This window comes from Caretta caretta, chromosome 2, assembly GCF_965140235.1.
Source record: "Caretta caretta isolate rCarCar2 chromosome 2, rCarCar1.hap1, whole genome shotgun sequence".
Classification (NCBI taxonomy): domain Eukaryota; kingdom Metazoa; phylum Chordata; order Testudines; family Cheloniidae; genus Caretta; species Caretta caretta.
This window is the reverse complement of record NC_134207.1, coordinates 262804559-262818865: the sequence shown is the minus strand read 5'-3', so window position 1 is coordinate 262818865 and position 14307 is coordinate 262804559. Positions and strand designations below refer to the sequence as shown.

Below are 14307 nucleotides of genomic sequence, written 5' to 3'. Positions count from 1 at the left end.
GGAGGTGAAACAGTGGTTCGTTCTCCATCCAATCTTTGGCCTCTCTACTGAGGTGAGACTCTTCATATCCCATCACCAATCCCCTGAGCCATCACCCCTCCTCCACCCCCCACTCCCTGTAATTTGGAATTCCAGTCTCAGCAAAATAATACTGGAAAGAAATAACAGACAATAATACTCATATGTCATCATAACTTCCCCAGGCATCGGCGACAATAAAGGGGTCAGTTCCCATGGGCTGGAGAAGGTTGCCCTCATTTCAATAGCTGGAACTAGGTGTAGTTGAACTGCCCCACTGTGAGTCAAACAAAGTGATTTAGTGTCTGAAATGCTCTAGGTTTTTCTCACTTGATGCATGGAAGGAGGGGCTGGCAGATGGAGGCAGGAAATGAAATCTGCATTCTCAAAGGCAATGACAATGGTGCTGTTCTACCGATCCTTTAATTTTCCATTAGGCTTTGGAAAATGTTTCTTGGAGATTGCAAATGGGCAATTAAACGAGGAGCAGAAAGTAACTGTGTTGGCCAAGGGCGAAAACATGCTTTCAACTCCATTTTGAAAGGGGGTGTAGATGAAGTGATGGAATAAAGCGGAGCTGGAGGCCTTTCCAGATGGCAGGATCTGCAGATCAGAAAGTCCTTGCACCAGGCACGGTGACATCGTCTGGAGGGGAGCAGCGGGAATCTGAATTAGATGAGCAGAATAGAGAACAAATGGGAGATTTGGCAAAGAACAAGGGCAATAACAATAATTCACTGTGAACTTGCTCCTGGTATGGTTGGAGAGCCAGTGTGGTATTTGGGGAAGGAGGTGACGTCTGGAGAGCTGAGTCTTGGAGAGGACCCAGGGAAGGGACCTGCAGTAACCAAGATGAGAAGCCTGAGGGCGTTAGCATGGGTGGACCTGCGCGAGCGGTGTGCCACGGTGTTGGGAGGAGGAGAGTTCAAAGCGCGCAGGATAATGGTCAGTGGATGGAAAGTAAAACCAGATGGAAAATCTGTGTCAAAGACGGAGACAGGACAAAAGAAACAGCTGCATCCAAGGAGGCGTCTCCTGCCCGAGAGAAGAGAATTCACCAGGGGCGGGGGCTGGGCAGCATTTTTGTGCCAATATAGCTGGCCCAGAGGGGCTGCAGTGCAGAACTGAACGCCCACGGGGAGCACAGGTGGAAGGGCAAGGCTGGCCAGCATGAAAGTTCCTCACCCAAGAGAGGAGAAGGAAAAGGAGATGGGGGAGTTTGGGACTGAGGGTAGAGAAAAAGGAAGAGGATGGAGAAAATACACTGGTGGGAACTGGGAACAACTCCACAGACGTCATTGGTGAAAAACTGGTTTCAGCTACAAGAGGGGACGGGGTGCTCTAATGGACAGGGTGCTGGACTGGGGACTTGAAACCTGGCTTCTGTTCCCAACTTGACCACTGTTTCCGTTAGCACATCTCCTCACCTCACTGTGCCTGTGTCTCCCCTCCCACCCCTGTGTCTTGTCTGTTTAGATCATAAGTTCATTTTGGGGTAGGGCCTGTCCTGTATCATGTGTGTGTACAGCTTTTAGCACAGGATGGCTCTGCTCTTTGTTGGGACCACTAATAAGAGTAGGCCCAGGCTGTGTGTGACCTCAGGCATGTCACTCAACATCTGTCCCTGTGGGTCCTCATCTATAAAATGGGGGTTTACCACCTCCGTGGGGATGCACTGTGGCTGAATTCATCAGTTTCTGTAAAGCCCTCTGCGATCCTGAGATGGAGGGGCAGTAGAAAGGCAGAGCATTGTTAACAACGGCAAATCTGTAAGGACCCCATTAAAATGTCAACATGAATCAGCGTCGGCGAGCAAAGACAACACGATACGCCAGGCCCGTTCGCCCTGCTCAACTCTTACTGCTCCCTCCACCCGTGGCAAACTGTGCTGAATGCTGCTCTGCCTCAGCTACCAAGAGAACTGGGTGGAGAGCTGAAGCCCTGGGCCTCATTCACACGGTTTGCCTTTAGGCGTAGCTGGTATTAGGGCCAAATAGGATGCTAAGCGGTTTTTTGGAGGTACGCTAAATAGAAAGGAAGGATGGCCCAAGAGCCCTAGCCTTGGACTTGGGAGACCTGGATTCAAGGAGAGATGCCCAGACAAAGGACATGAGAGCAACATCAGTTGCAAGTGGCATTCAGTAAAACTACCCTTACAGAGAGAGCAAAACTATGCCATGGGCAGGGGATAAACAATGGAGAGTCTCGGTATGGTACGCAGCATTACAACCAGGTGGGTTAGCTGTAGCTGCTTTAAAAAAAACAATGTTTATGGTTTAAGCACTGGGGTGTCAGAAAATCTGGATTCAGTCACTTCTCTGCCACAGACTTCCAGAGTGACCTTGGGCAAGTCACTTAGCCACTCTGTGCCTCAGTTTCCCATCTGTACAATGCGGACTGTAATACTCTATTCCTCCCACCTATCTTCTGTCATGTCCAGGTAAATCATAAGTTCTTCGGGACGGGGACAGTCTCTCACTATTTGCCTGTACAGCGTCTAGCACGATAGGGCTGTGCTGTTGGTTGGAGTCTTTTGGTGCTACCTTAATATACAATAATATGTAATGTTATGGGAGCATTGCCTAGTAGTTAAAGTGCTAGCCTGCATTTCAGAAGACCTGGGCTCTATACCTGGTTCTATGCCTGACTTCCTGCCATACCTTTGGAAAATCACTTATACGCTCTGGATGAAATCCTGGCACCATTGATGTCAGTGGCCAAACTCCCATTGACTTCAGTGGGGTCATCCTTTGTCTTTGCTTCTTCATCTGTAAAATGGGAATAATATTACCTGTCCCTTTATTAAGCATTTTGGGGCTTAATTCGTTTGTGTTTGAGCTCCTCACTTGGAAAGTGCTATAAAAGGGCCAGGCTGTTACATTATGGGGGTTTTTAATACGGCCATGTGGTTTTTACCATCGTGTATGAATGACAGATGAAGCATTCACTGTAGTAGTGAATGAAAGATGCAGGTGCTATTAATATCCAATACTATATACTGCAATCACTGCTCGGTGTAATGCTTGTTACTGGGGGCCTTTGGTGTCTGCTGTTTCTAACTACCCACGGGCCTTACATTGAAAAGTAGTGTGCTGTTCTATATTATTGGTCCAAAATATTGCATGGATTGTCACATTTTGGATTATTACTGTAGGTTTTTTTTCTCTAAGGGGAGTGATAAAACATGACACCCGTAGGGGTTTCCATTCTTACTTCTTCACTATCCACTGGCACATGGATCATGCTGAGGCTTTTGTATAAACGAGCTAAAGGAAGGATGAACCAAAGATTGAAAAACTGGATTTTCAAGAACTCCCTCCCACATCATCCTTACCCTTCCCTTTCCTGCCCAGGGTGAATCTCTCTGTTGCAGACGTTTTCAAACCCCAGCTCTCCACTGAGCACTTCTGTGTAGCTTCTGTAACAACAAAGCACCCCTCAGTCTTCAGAGGGTCAGATCCTCAGCTGGTGTAAATCTACATTGTTCCGTTGAAATGAATGGCACTCTTTTGAGTCATACCAGCTCAGGATCTAGCCCAGAGACACTTTCTGCTAGCTGTAGCCCAGTCCACGCTGTTTTAGGTTTCCTCGGAGCTTTTTGTAACAAACTAAAGTAAAACCAGTTTCTTCAGGCTTTTATTTATCTGTTGCTTCTTTGGTGTGAATTCAGCTATGGTCAAATTTGCAGACCACACCAAAATTGGAAAGGGGGTAGCCAGTGTGCATGAAGACAAAACAATCAGCAAGAGGACCTGAGATCAGAATGGGGGTTCCTGCAGGATTTGGGACTAAAATCTGATCCCCCAGGGGTCGGAAGTTATCAGCACCGATACACAATGTAACCAAGAGGGAGCAGCCATTGTCCTGAAAGAGAGTCGATTATTTGATTTATTTGTATTACAGTAGCACTTGAAGACCACAGTGAGGATTGGGTTCCCAGTGCACTAGGCAATGCACACACGTGCTCACTAAGATGGCGGTCAGTTTTCTCCATAACACCAAACTAATACTGTTTTTTTACATAACTTGCACCCGAGAGCTGCTGCAGAAGTGTGGAGGCCGGGGATTCTGAGGTGCCCAGTTTGTCCCTTTAAGATCATGCATCTGTTGGAACCCAGGAAGGCTGCATGGTCAGTAGTGAAGTTTAGTGCAAGAGATGCTGGGGTACACAAGCTGTTCACTGCTCAAGCTCTGCTAATAACACATTATTAACCTGCACCCATGTGTGTGCGCACACTTGGATATGTCTTGAGAGGATTTCTGCCTTAAGGACTGGTCCACAGCATGAAACAGATGGAGAATCTCTGTTCTCTCTGTTTCAGAGTAGCAGCCGTGTTAGTCTGTATTCGCAAAAGAAAAGGAGGACTTGTGGCACCTTAGAGACTAACAAATGTATTTGAGCATAAGCTTTCGTGAGCTACAGCTCACTTCATCGGATGCATTCAGTGGATGCATCAGATGAAGTGAGCTGTAGCTCACGAAAGCTTATGCTCAAATACATTTGTTAGTCTCCAAGGTGCCACAAGTCCTCCTTTTCTTTTGTTCTCTCTGTCTGTCTGTCTGTCTGTCTTAGAGCTGTACACTGGCACCCAGCCCCATAGTACCTGTGCCCCTACCCCATTGCATTGTCCCACACTGAGTTGCAAAAGCATCACAAATTTTAAACAGCTTGGGAAGGGCTGACTGGTTTCCTCCACACCACATCCCTCTGCCTTATAAATGTTCATTCATGAAAAAATTCCCATAGTGTTGAAAGGGGGGAAAACTGGCTTCCACTGATGTTCTTGCTTCATTTCCGCACTCAGGCCAAGGTATGAACATGGTAGGATCTCCATTTTTAATCTTTGTTTTCACAGCTGGATTTTTTTTTTCTTTTCTGCTTTTTATTACAGCTCATTCTCCGGAATGGCTTGTTTTAGTGCGGTGTATGCGCTCGTGTTTCCATGCTTGAACAAAAAACCCTGCCAGCTTCCAGCTAGGCAGAAGAGGTTGAAATTTGTCTGAAGTAGGGTGAACTGGGAAGCCAGTGAGTCAAAGCAAAAACTCACTGCACAAGCAGGTATTTGAAAGGCCTTGCAGTTGTAAAAAACAAATAGAAAAATAATGCCCCGTGGTGATGACAGAAATAGATCTGTGCCCTTTGTGTTCAATGAAGCAAAGGGCACACACAAGGATTCTTCCCAGTGGTAATTGATTATGATTGGTCAAATCCTGAAGTCTTTATTAAATGAGCATTCAGTCCCTACTTAGGCAAAATGCTATTAAAGTCAGTGGGAGTTTGGCTGAGTAAAGGCAGAGTAAGAGAGGAAGCATGGTCGTGTCGGGAAGGTGCTGACATCAGACTCAGGAAACCTGGATTCTATTCCTGCCTCTGCCACAGACTCTATTTGACCTTGGGCAAGTCATTTAATTTTCCCATGCCTCGCCTGTAAAATAAGGATAAAAATATTCTGTTATATAACTCTCTTGGCTAGTTAATTAGACAGTAAACTCTTCAGGGCAGGGGCAGTCTCTTTGGGCATGTTTGTGTTTTTGTGTAGTGTGTATCACAATGGGGCCATAATCTCTGTTGAGGCCTCAGGGTAATGAACTATAATTATCAAGATTTGGTCCCCATTGACTCCAGTAAGTGTTTGGCCTCAGTGAAGCCCTTTGGGATATATAGGCATAATGTTCTTATTAATGGATTTCCTTCATATAGACCCATTGATTTGCATGGCACTTTAGAAACCCAGAGGAAGCAATTCCCTGCCCCAAAGAATTTACAGTCTAAGATTCGTAGATGCATAGACTTTAAAGCCAGAAGGGACCACTGTGATCATCTAGTCTGACCTCCTGTATAACACAGGACATAGGACTCCCATGAATTAATTCCTGCTTCAAGTGTAGTAGCTGCAGTTGAACCTGAACATATCTCTTAGAAAAAACATCCACTCTCGATCTGAAGATTTACAGTGATGGAGAATCCACCAGAACCCTTCAGGAGCTGTTCCAGTGGTTAATTACCTTCACTGTTTAAAATGTGTGCCTTATTTTCAGTCTGAATTTGTCGAGCTTCAACTTCCAGCCATTGGATCTTGTTATACCATTGTCTGCTAAATTAGAGAGCCCTCCATTACCATATTTCTCTTCTCCATGTTACCAAGGCTTGCTGATTTTAAAAATGTCTTTCTTTAGTACCTGCTATTTAACATCCTCTTTAGTTATTATTTGGAATGGAAAATATTTTTTCATCAATGTATGATGTAACTACATCATCTGGCTTTCCCCAAATACAGAACAGATATATTTAATGAACATATCTGCCTTTTCTGCATTATTATTGATAGTTCTACCATTTCCAGCTGGTACTTGACAAGTACCGTTATTAGGATTCCCTTTCTTCCTGATATATCTAAAACAACAACACCTCCCCCCTCCCATCCCCCAATAAAACCCCACACTTCTTTCAATTTTTCTTAACTCTGCTGGCTATGGAGTTCTCCTAGTGTCCTTTTGCATTCCTTATCGATTTTCTACAATTTCTAGCTTGTAATTTGTATTCATTGCTATCAACATCCCTCTTTTCCCATTTGTTTTTCATATATCTAATTATAGCTGCTTTCTCTTCCCCTCTCAGCCCACCTATTTTTTTTTTAAACCAGTGTAGCATTCTTTCTCAATTGTGAGGTTGTGACTTTTTGGACATTTAGTAAAACATTATTAAATAATTCCCAGTAAAATCAGTAACATTTTTCTGTTTCTATTCTGTCTCCCATATGATTTGATTCCTAATTGTTTTCTGAAATTGATCCTTTTAAACCACCAAGTGCTTATATTACTAGTTTGGACTGTATTCTGTTTACACATAACAAAACGCATAAGGGCTTTATCCAATGGGCAGATTTCCCATTGATTTCAGTAGGGGGCAGAGGCAGGCCCTAAGTTATGCAAGAGCAAAAAAACCTACAAGACACAGAACAAGGGACACTTATAGAGAGAGATTTCTGGTGGAAGAGGAGGTAGGAAGAAGTTCCCGGAAGAGAAGGAGGGATCTCTCTCTAGGTTCTTATATTGGTGTTCATTGGTTGAACCTGATGGGGATGGATTCATATGAACAGAGTAATGGGAGAGGAAGACAACCTTTGCAGCAGAATTTTCAATACATTTTCAGGAGGAAGTTTACAGAGCGTATAATGTTCAGTATCTTCCTTGGCGATAGAGCTGATCAGTGGGAATTTTCAAAACTGTTTCCATTTCACACGGTTCAAATTGGACCCATCTGTGGTGAAAGTTTCACAATGTATTGATTAATAATATTTTTAGTGTAATCATGCTTGAATTCATTTTTAAACATTTGCATTATCCATAAATGAAAACTGCATTCAAAATCATTATTGAGCAGTCTTCATATACCAAAATTCACCCTTTCAATCAACAGAAACATTCAATACCTATTTCAAAGACAATTTTGATGAAAATTTCAATTTTGAAATGTCAACAAAACTTTTGCAAAAACTGGGAAATGTCAAAGATGTCAAAAAATTTTGTGAAAAGTTCCATTTTCGAAAAAAGGCCTTTTTCCATCGGGAAAAAAATATTTGCGTGAAACAATGTTGATCAAGCCTACTTAGTATATTTGCCATGGGTAAGGAAGCCTACTGGGCACAGCACATTGTGGGGAGGGGGAACGTTGACCAATATACCCAGCCAAGTCTTGTTTGAAAACTGCCTTGCGAATTAGAGTGTCCATGCAGAGCAGACAGGCCCTCGAGATTTCCACGTGTCATCTGCAAAACTGTCCACAGAGTAAACTAACTCTCTGATAGCTAATCTGTCTCTCTACCAGAGGAACTGGATGACCTGATTTCAGTCTGTGTCTTGGAAAGATGAACCTACCCTGCTGAGATCTGAACCAGTAAAGATGTTCCAAAGGTGATCATTACACTTATCTGGGCAAAGCAATATGACCATGGTGAGGGGGTGTGGTAGGGTCCATTCCTACCTGGGACAGTGAGGTACTATGCAGCCTCTTTGCATCCGTATCCCCATCTGTAAAGCAGGCCTTGATACTTACCCACCTTTTATAAAGCGCTTTAAGATCTGCTGATGAAAAGTTCAGTATCCATGTGCTGATTTTTATTGTACCTCTCCTTGGTGCTGGGAATCAATAGCTTCTTGATGTGAGGTGTGATGCAAAAAAAAAAAAAAAATACGTAAGCCCTGACCTGAGAACAGCTGACCTATCCAATGTCAGAGGGGTCAGTATCCATCTATGTAAACACTTTCAGGAAGCCCGCTGTTCATTTTCTACAGCAGTCTGCTCTCTCCTTCAAATCAGACTTGCCATCCAGCCGTTAACAAATGTACTGAGTGACAGCACAGCTTTCACCAACGCTGCTCCTCTCTTTGATTGGAAGGGGAAGGTATTGTACCTTGTCAGGGCTGTTGTGCATGTAATTGTCTGAATGTGCATAAAGATGGGGGTGTGTGTGTGTGTGTGTGTATCTATATATAATATAGGCTATTTAAATATTTAGTAGCAAAAGCTACACAAGAATGCTAAATCTTGGTTAATGTATTAAAATAAAGCTGCCTGAAGAAACTCATGAAGATCAAGCAGGGATTCTGGCCTGCAGAATAAGAAGCAGCTTGTAGTAAATGTTTCCTTTTATTTTAATTTTTAGTTGTTTGTAGATTTAAGAGCAGTTGGCAAAGGCACATTCAACCCATTTGTTTCCTCATTTATCACATTCTGGTTTTCTTTTTCCTATATTCAGGCCTTATTAGTAGTGGAAAAACAAGGCATGAAGTTGGATTTAAGCATCTGGCAATTTCATGTTGGCTGTTGCCTTTGTGTCTCTGGCATTCTTATTTAGCTGGTTTGGGACTCCTGAAATACGATGTCTGGTGTTCACCCTTGTCAACTGGCAGGTTCTTCCGCAAAGGCTCTTCTTTCCTTTCTGCCTTTCCTTGCCACATTAACCTTTCTGAAATCAGGCTTACATTAGCGGCTTTGATAATTATGTCCATATGTTGTTGCCGCTGCTAATATGACATTAAGAATTGTCTCTTGGGATCAGACTATAATGTAAGCATATAGCACCAGACAATAATAATTAGATAAATCATGATGCTGGATAGTGCAGTGTTTTCTCCCTGCCTTCCCCCACCCACCACTGTTCTGTCCCCTTCTCTGAACCAGTTGGCTGTTGCATTGTACCTCAGAGGTGGCTGCCTTTCCAGGATGCTCTATGAAATGAAGCGCTTGATCCTGCAGTCAGCCAAAACTCCCATTGGCTTCAGTGGTCATTTTTCCAGATTGAGACTGCAGGTTTGGGTCCCTAGTGTGAGAAGTGCACAGTGGTCCAAATGCTGACGTCTTCTCTGAAGTCGAGGCTTTCGAAAGCAGGTGCCTAACTACGGCCTGAGGGGTGGAATTTTTAAAAGCGTCTAAGTGAGTTGGGAGCACAAGTCTCATTGACAATCAATTGGAGTTTGGCTTCTAGGTCACTTAGGCACTTCTGTAAATCCTGCCCAGGAGTCTAACTTTAGGCACGTGAGTAAACAGCCTGATTTCTAAAATGCCAACCACCCAGCCGCTGACACTGGGGTCACGGGGCGCACAGCACGTCTAAAACTCAGGCCACTTATTCAGGTGCCTGAATATGGATGTTGGAGCCTAACTCTAGATTCCTGTTTTTGCAAGTCTTGCCTAAGTTTCCATTTGGTCCTTGTTCAAGCGAAATTGCCATTAACGTCAATGAGCGTTCTGCCCGGGGCAACGGCTGAATGAAGACTTCAAGATTTGATGCTGTCAGGTGTAAATTGGTTGTCATTATAGTTACTCCATCTTCCCGCCTCGTCATCTGTAGCTGGCTGCATTTAAGAGGGGAACTAAACGGAAGAAGATGGTTTGAAAAGGTACCAGAGAATGTATCAGCAAGAGCTTTCTCTTGTTCCTCCTTTATCTGCTCTTCAAATCTCTTTTCAAACAGAGCGAGGCATCTGAACTAAACACACCTGGCTTTTAACAAAACAGTCTCTTGAAATATGCATTTCTTTGTGTGAGGCACTGATCCTGTTCACCGAAGGTCCCATGCAGGCATGGACTTTATAGTAGCTAAAAAGTCTTCCTGGTGTGCCAACTTTAGCAAACTTTAGCATATCTTTAGCATATCTTAAGGCCAGTACAGCGTGTTGCTTATACAAGCAAACCAGCACAGGGCCATGCTGCTCAGACTCCCATCATCACCCCGGGAATGCACAGACTTTTCCCATCAGGAAGCTGGTCTGTGCTGATTTGCAGGGGATTTTCCCACTGGAAATCTTCCTTGTCCCTCTGTGACGATTTTGCCGGGGTTGGGATGTGGCTGTTGTAGTCTGCCCATTTTTATGTTTGCGGGCATATCTAGGATTAATTTGGGAATGAGAAAAGAGACTGAAATCTTGATTCCAGATTCTCATGTTGCCCCCTCCCACAGTACACCCCAGGAAATCTCTGTGAGGTTCCCCGCACGGAGGGCCCTATTCGCTATGCCTTGTGCCACGTGTTGGCCGCCGTCTTAGCTGACACTGGGGATTAAACCAGGGACTTCCAGAGCTGAAAACATGAGCTGCTATAGCTTGAGCTAGAGCCAAGGCTCCGCGGGTGGGGCTGTAATGGATCCATATCCCCATAGGCGGCGGGTATAATAGGACAGGGAAGGCTCAGTTTTCCCTGGCACAGCTGCTGCCACGGGAGGCCATTTGTGGGTGTGTGTTTATTATTATGCACCATGCAGGTTCCGGGGCAGCTGAGGTATCTGCTACTCAGCTTCCTGGGTTCATGGCTGATGAACCCGGGAAGCGGAGTAGCAGATACCGCCTCCTCAGCCGCCCCGGAACCTGCATGGCGCATATCAAAAGCTCAGCATTCTTCCCCTGGGCAGCTGGGGGAGGCGTGCTGCCTTTCCCATTCTCCGTCCAGCGCAGCTCAGGCCAGCCCGAGGCCTGCACTGTTGGGGCTGGCGTGGCTGGGCCGGGGCTGCTCGGACTGGTGCGGCTGGGGCCAGCTCAGGGCTCGGGCTGCTGGGGCCAGCCCGGGCCGGGGTTGCTCGGGCTGGTGTGGCTGGGGCTGGCCCGGGGCTTGGGTCGGTCGACTGGCATGGCTCAGGCCAGGCCCTGGGCAGCTGGGGCTAGCCCTGCTTGGGCCAACCCTGGGCCAGGGCTGCTCGGGCCGGCCTGGGGCTGCTCAGGCTGGGGCTGCTGGGGCCAGCCCGGGGCTGCTCAGGCTGGGGCTGCTGGGGCCAGCCCGGGGCTCCTCCAGCAGCGGGGTGGGGAGTTGGATTCCAGTGGGCCCGATGCTTCTGCAGCTGCAGAAGGGGGGGCAGAGGGGCCTCAGGGCTGCGCCACGGGGGAATGCAGTGGGGCCTTGTGCAGAAGGGGTGAGGTTGTATCGCCTTGTGCAGGGCTAGTGGCGTGGGGAATGATGTGCATCTGGGCCTCTGTCCATGACTAGACCTTGCCACTTCCTGTGCCTGGCTCTCAACCTTGCGAGTGCCCTCTTACTCCGGGGCGAGGAGGATGGTGCTCTGTAGGCAGCAGAAACCGCCTTTTGCGAGCAGGAAGGGGTAGGTCTGCGCCCAGCCAGAATCCCGTCTCCCACATACGGGCTGGGAGGGTGGGGCCAGGACCAGCAGAGTCAGTGGGAGTTGTTCGCCCACACCTGAGGAAAGAGTATGGACCTTATCTGTGAAGTCCCTCTTGAATTCTTCTTGTTTACTTGTGCATTGCAGTAGCACCAGGAGACTACAACCCCAGTGTGCTGGGAGCTGCTCAGATGCAGCACAGAGAGATCCGAAGAGCTTAGTTAGCTTAATTGCAACCATGGATATTGCAGGTGCTTAAAGTTAGATCAGGTCTAAACACACAGAGCTGCACCCCAGTGTATTAACTGAAGGTGTGATGTTAAACTGACTCAGTTTCTGTGTGATGAGGATAGTCATGTTTTCTTGACCTTTAATCATTTTTGTTGCTCTTCTAGAAAACATAACCTATGAGTAGGGTGAGCAGCTGTCCCATTTTTAAAGAGACAGTCCCGTCTTTTGGGACTTTTTCTTATATAGGCACCTATTACCCCCCCACCTCTTGTCCCGTTTTTTCACAGTTGCTGTCTGGTCACCCTACCTATGCGGAAAGATTGAAAACATTGGGTTTGTTTGGTCTGGAGAAGAGAAGGCTGAGAGGGGACATGAAAGCAATTTTCAGGTACATAAAAGGTCGTTACAAGAAGGAAAAAAAAATTCTCCTTTACCTCTGAGGATAGGACAAGAAGCAATGGGCTTAAATTGCAGCAAGGGCAGTTTAGGTTGGGCATTAGGAAAAACTTCCTAACTGTCAGGGTGGTTAAGCACTGGAATAAATTGCCTCAGGAGGTTGTGGAATCTCCATCATTGCGATTTTTAAGAGCAACTTAGACAAACACCTGTCTGGGATGGTCTAGATAATACCTAGTTCTGCCATAAGTGCAGAGGACTGGACTAGATGGCCTCTCGAGGTCCCTTCCAGTCCTATGATTCTGTGCCCTGGTTTAGTTAAACCAGTTTAGTTAAATCCTGTGTGAATTAGCCAGTTTTAAACCAATATAAGTTAATTCAGTTTAGCTCACTCTGGCCCATCAGTGTAACAAAATCAGTTTAACATCGCATTGTTAGCTGGTGCAACTTGTGTGTGTAGACAGGTCTGACCATCCAGCTGCTTTAATCCATCTGTTGTTGATGGACAATGTGCATAATGCCTGTGTCATCACCACTGCTCCTCTTATTAGATCCACTGCAAGAGTAAACTCACTCCCTCGCTCCCTTGGAATCGCATATCTCCCAGTCCTGGAACAGAGAGTTTTCCATACCACAGCAAGGCATATATGTGTTCCCAGGCATATGAAAACAGGAGTGTGGTTGGGATTGGAAGGTGGGGAAGGAGGTGTTTGGAGCTATTAAATTTCCTGGGTTATACTGAATTATAATCCTGCTGGAGTGTTACCCTGGCTGTATCTTGAAATTAGAGTGTCCAAAGCATATGGATGAGGGCCCATATACAAATGTCTTGTATAAATCCAAATAAACAAGCATCAGCTCTGGTTACTGGTCTGCCCAGACCAGTGGCCAATGCTTGCTGGTAGTCAGTGGCCCAATGCCTGCTTCTGAGGAAGGTTGTGGGGAAACCCATAATACATCTGACCAGATATGCAATCCTGTACATAGCTGATCCTTACCAATTCCCCTTACATCCTGACACACGAGATTTGGGCCAAATGTAGATCATACCATTTATGCAAAGTCATCAAGATGTCCTTGATTTTGGTTCTTGGAATCTTACTGATTTGTTGGTTCCCCTCTGACACTGTGAATCGGTTCGTCATACATTTTCACATCCAGAAGGAACCATTCTGATGATCTAGTCTGACCTCTTGCATAACACTGACCACAGAACCTCACCCGGTGATTCCCACATCAAGCCCATAGCTTGTGGTTGACCTTAGAATCTTTCCATCCCTTTGCTCTCCATCTTTTTGTTTCTGCTCCATTTTCTTGGTGCTCGTCCAATCTTCTGCTCCATGTGTCAGAGCTGGCCATTTGCAGGTGTTAGAAAAACACCTCTGTGGAGCAGCCAGGGGTCTGGCTCTTCACAATGCCGCTTGACCTTTCAATGTTCCCGATTCTTTCCCATGCCCTTCGATCTTCTCCTCTGCCTTCCTTTGCGTTAATGTGCCTCTGCCATGTTTACTGCTACACTGGGAGTGGAGCATGGAGTAGCAGCAAGAGGTGTGCAGCAAACGCATCTTACATGATCCCTGTTGTTGAGCATCCGCTTTCTTTGATTTTGTATGAAGCTCAGGAAGGTCTGCGGCAATTCAGGCTCTGGACTCACTTCATAGAAGCATTCTTTAAAAAAGCCAGTGCTGGAAAAACTGGATGGAAATTTTATTATTTCCTGTTATGAGGGTTCAGGGAGCCATGGTGGGTTGTTCGGGAGGAACCAAGGTCAGCCCTAATTCCAGGGACTGCACCAAAGTGCTTGGGAGGGACAGAATGTATCCATATATTTTTTCTCTTTCCTTCTTTGGCCGCCTCAGAAAAAGGAAACAAATTGAAAAGCAACTAATTACTTTATTTGGCCTTTGCCTCTCTCTGTCTTTACTGTGCTTTCTTTGGAGTGGGAACAGACAAAGAGAGAAATGGAGTGAACAATTATGCTGAACTGCTGGAGGCCCTCCGTATGTCACCCATGTGCACAATGTTCCCTCTTAAGGGACCTCAGAATTTCATG

General features: G+C 45.8%; 1 protein-coding gene across 7 annotated transcripts in view; it reads left to right on the top strand.

The window, feature by feature from the left end:
• Window positions 1–14307, top strand: part of GJC2 (gap junction protein gamma 2) — a 126851-nt gene that overhangs the window by 65980 nt on the left and 46564 nt on the right. Inside the window, exon 2 of one of the 7 annotated variants that reach the window (XM_075126062.1) lies at window positions 12146–12246. The exons of the other annotated variants lie outside the window; for them this stretch is intronic. The gene's annotated coding sequence lies outside the window, so the exon portion shown is untranslated. The remainder of the gene's footprint in view (window positions 1–12145; window positions 12247–14307) is intronic. 7 annotated transcript variants of the gene reach the window in all.